The sequence below is a fragment of the Arachis duranensis genome, chromosome 1 (genome assembly GCF_000817695.3).
Source record: "Arachis duranensis cultivar V14167 chromosome 1, aradu.V14167.gnm2.J7QH, whole genome shotgun sequence".
In the NCBI taxonomy this organism is placed as follows: Eukaryota; Viridiplantae; Streptophyta; class Magnoliopsida; order Fabales; family Fabaceae; genus Arachis; species Arachis duranensis.
This window is the reverse complement of record NC_029772.3, coordinates 69,095,032-69,099,953: the sequence shown is the minus strand read 5'-3', so window position 1 is coordinate 69,099,953 and position 4,922 is coordinate 69,095,032.

Sequence of the window (4,922 nt, the reverse complement as noted above, 5' to 3'; positions counted from 1 at the left end):
ACTTGATGTGTGGAAAACGATCCAACACAAAACTCACCGGCAAGTGTACCGGGTCGCATCAAGTAATAATAACTCACATGAGTGAGGTCGATCCCACGGGGATTGAAGGATTGAGCAATTTTAGTTTAGTGGTTGATTTAGTCAAGGGAATCAAGTATTGGTTGAGTGATTTTGTATCCAACAGTAAGTAAATAGCAGGAAATGTAAAGGGAGAGGGATGAATTGCAGAAATTAAAGAGAACTTAAAGTAAAGTTGTTGAATCTTAAAGAACAAGAAATTAAATGACTGAAACTTAAAGTGCAAGTAATGTAAATTGCAGTAACTTAAATGGCAAGGAATGTAAATTGCTTGAATGTAAAAGGGATTTGAGGACTGGGATTGCAGAATCTAAACGAAGAGAAAGTAAATTGCAACAATTACTAAAGCAGAAATTTAATTGGAAACAATGAGGATTCAAACAGAGATTGAATTTAAAGTGCAGCAAGGTTCACAGAAGAACCAAAAGTAAAATGGGATCTCAGGTCTCAAGAGACTAGAAAGCAAAGTCTAGATCTCAATTTGCCTTCCCAGATCCAAGTTCACAAAGCAATTGACAATGAATTGAAGAAGAAGCAGTAAAGGGAATGTAAATGGGTTCAATTATGCAGAAGAGAAATTAAAGAGTTCTTGAGTGGATATTGAGACAGAATTTCCTCAATTCTTAACACCCAAGAATCAAAACAAGGAAATTAAAAAGACCCAAGCAAGAACGAGGAAGAAGAGAGATCTGTTCTCCTCCCTAATTTTCTGAAATCTCAGTGAAGACACCAAGAGAAGTTCCAAAGTGCAAAAATAAAATTCAAAGTGCAAAATTCAAAAGCAAAGCAAAAGTTTCAGCAAAAAGGTCTTAATTACATCAAACTGGCTCCTATTTATACACTTTCTATCCTTGGATTTTGGGATTTGGATGGGCTTTTGATTTGGTGAAGAAATGAATTAAATTGGCATTTTAATTGAATTTTTCGGCCCAAAATAATAGCTTCCAGGAGGCTGCCCTGCCCTTGTGGAGGGCAGGGCAGGATTTGGTGCATGTTGGTGCTTGCTTGGTGCAGCTTGGTGTGGCTTGGTACGGTCTGGTGCTTGCTGGTGCGCAGAACGCTGCCCTGCCCTTGCGGAGGGCAGGGCAGGAAAAATTGGTGCTGCCAGGATGTGCCACGGTGCGTGCTTGGTGCTGCCAGGATCGTGCCTTGGTGCACAGAATGCTGCCCTGCCCTCGCGGAGGGCAGGGCAGAAAAACATGGTGCTGCCAGGATCGAGTGTGGTGCGCGCTGATGCTGCCAGGGTAGTGATTTGGTGCGCCAGACTCACTTCTTGGTGCGCCAGAGTTGTGCACCAACAAAATGCTGCCCTGCCCTCGCGGAGGGCAGGGCAGTGTTTCCAAAATGAAGTCCCGGGTTCGAATCATGGCCGAAACACATGCTCATTCCTTTTCCTTGGTTTCTTGGCACGGTTATGGGGCTTAGTTCCTTGCTTCCTCATGGTCCCGTGTTCAACTCTTGTGGCAAGCATTTGGAGACATTTTCCTTTGATTTTCTTCCTTGATGAGCCCGATACTGCCCTTGTGGAGGGCAGGGCAACATTTTCTCCTTCTTGATTTCAAGGCACAATTTGTGCTCTGCCCTTGTAGTGGGCAGGGCAGAGTTGCCTTCTTTGCTTAGTTCCCTTATGTTGCCCTCCTAGAGGGCAGTGTGCCCTTGTGGAGGGCAATGCTTGCCTCCCCCATTGTATGTGGCACACTTTTCCTTCCTTTAACCACGCTTCCTTCTCCTTGGGTCACGCTTTCTTTAGGCCACGCTTTTCTCTTTTATTCTTTTCTTCACCTGAAATAAACCAAAACAACCACTCCAAGTATCACTAAATTCATGAGGCTTATAAATCAATTAAAATTCAATTAAAATTAGCTTAAACCTCATGGATTAACATTAATTTCATGGTGGTTGCTTGATTTAAAGAAGTTATGCATTTTCACTCCAAATCACTTACTTAGGAAGCAAGAAAGTGCATAAAGACTAACAAAACAAATGAAATTAGCTTGAAAAAAGGGTATATGATGACTTGTCATCAAATCCCATGCTTCTTCAGTAATCCTATTAGTCTCCTGTTACAAAAGGGAGTGCCTTGATCGCTCACGATTGCTCGTGGTGATCCAAAGCGACAGATAATATGGTTTCTAACAAAGGAAACAACAGTGTTAGCATCATCAGTATGGGTAGGAATTGCTTCCACCCATTTAGAAACATAATCTACAACTAACACTATATAAAGGTAACCATTAGAGTTTGGAAATAGGCCCATGAAGTCAATGCCCCAAACATAAAAAATTTTCCAGAAAAGCATAATCTGTTGAGGCATCTCATCCCTCTTGGATATATTACCAAACCTTTGGCATGGGGAACAAGATTTACAAAAGGAAGCAGCATCTTTAAAAAAAGTAGGCCACCAAAATCCACAGTCTAAAATTTTTCTAGCTGTTCTTTGAGGGCCAAAATGTCCTTCACTCTCAGAAGAGTGGCATGCCTCTAAAATGGACTGGAATTCTGATTGGGTTACACACCTTCTAATTACCTGGTCAGCACCACACCTCCATAAATATGGATCATCCTATATATAGTATTTAGACTCATTTTTCAGCTTGTCTCTTTGATGCTTAGTAAAATTGGGAGGGAAGGTATGACTAACTAGATAATTAGCTACGGGTGCATACTGATAAACCCCAATTTGATGGTTTATCTTGTATTGAATTTAGAGTATTTTGATAACCTTTTCTCGCATTTAACCTATGAATTAGCATGGTTTTGTAATCTCTCCCGTATTTGTGCTTAAGTATAAAAACATGCTTTTTAAGCCTTATTTTGATGAATTCTAATTCCACTTTGATTCCATAAGATGCCTTGATGTGTTTGCTAGTAATTCCATGATTGAAATAGGGTAGGCATGGATCAAAGGGAGTAAGGAAGGAAGCATACAAATGGAGAGAAGCATGAAAAGTCAAAGAAGTGAAATCAGCCAAGCACGCGCACGCGCACAAGGCGCTCGCGCGAACATTGCAGAATTGGCCAGGGGCGCGCACGCGTACCATGCGCGCACGCGTCGAAGTCGGCACATGACTTCATTAAAACAACACGTGCCTGGCGCTTTGGAAGGGTTTCTGAACCCATTTTTGGCGCCAATTTGCTTATAGAAAGGAATAAACGGATCAAGGATTGAAGGGAGAACGGAGTTGCTAATTGATTTGAATGCCTTTAAAGCTAGTCTTTCCTTTAGGAGTTGATTAGGACTTGAGGAATCAAATTGATTCATCCACTTGACTTTCCTCCATGGTTAACTAAGTGGGAGTAATGGACAATTTGTCATCACAATTGAGGAGGATAACTAGGATAGGACTTCTAGTACTCATATCTTGCCAAGAGCTTTGCTAGTTTTTAGTTTATTTTCTTTGCCATTTATATTTCTTGTCTAAAATCTTAAAAACCCCAATTATAACTCACAACCAATAACAAGACACTTTATTGTAATTCCTAGGGAGAACGACCCGAGGTCCAATACTTCGGTTTATAAATTTTAGGGGTTTGTACTAGTGACAAACAAATTTTTGTATGAAAGGATTATTGTTTGGTTTAGAAACTATACTTTACAATGAGATTTCATTAGTGAAATTCTAAACCGTCAAAAATCCAATCATCAAAATGGCGCCATTACCGGGGATCGAACCCGGGTCACCCGGTTCAAATTACTGCCGGAATGCTACCCGAATTTCCGAAACACCTGTTTAGCAACTTGTTATCTAAGAATTGAACTTGATATTTTTCAAAGTTAGTTTTACAGGATACAGAGAGTTCAATTTTGAGGTAACTCTGGGCTGATCTTTTCCGTGATTCACATGTTCCCAATGATATGATTTGAACCCTTCCATGTTATCACCCTTCAAGTTGATCAAATATTTTCGCATTCTGCTGCATTCATCATTTGACATCAACTTGCTTATTTTCTGGGAAATGGTTCATTCTTCTGTAATAATTGGTACATTCTACTTGTGTAACTCCTTTTTTTCATTCCACTTAATTTTTTTTACTCATTTTAGTTACACAAGGTGCATTTCAATATCTTCAATACCAACTATTGCAACTTAGTGACCATGACATTGATGATTTCCTTTCAATTCATTGCACCCTCGTTGCAATTTCATTTTCATCATCAATAATTACACCTCATTGTATGCATTTTCTGCATCCTTTTGTTAGGCACATTCTGGCGTTTAACGCCCAAAACTCACCCCTTTTGGGCGTTAAACGCCCATCCAGGCACCCTGGCTAGCGTTTAAACGCCAGTTTTCCTTCTTCACTGGGCATTTTGAACGCCCAGCTTTTTCTGTGTAATTCCTCTGCAGTATGTTCTGAGTCTTCAATTTTTTGTATTATTGACTTGAAAAGACACAAATTAAAAAAAAATTTTGGATTTTTAATAATGAGGAATAATCAAAATGCAACTGAAATCAAATAAACAATGCATGCAAGACACCAAACTTAGAAGTTTGTATACTACTGACACTAACAAGTTGAGAATGCATATGAGAAACAACAAAACACTCAAGACAAGAGAATTTAAAGATCAGAGCAAGTAAATCATCAAGAACAACTTGAAGTTCACTGAAGACACATGATAAATGCAAGAAGAACGGAAACATGCAATTGACACCAAACTTAAAATGAGACTAGTGTCTCAATAAGAAACATAAAATATTTTTGGTTTTTTTTTTATGATTTTGTAATTTTTTTGGTTTTTTTTTTTTTGAAAATTAAGTGGAAAAGAAAATAAAGATATCAAAATTCTTAATGAGAATTCCAGGAATCATGCAATGTTAGTCTAAAGCTTCAGTCTAAAG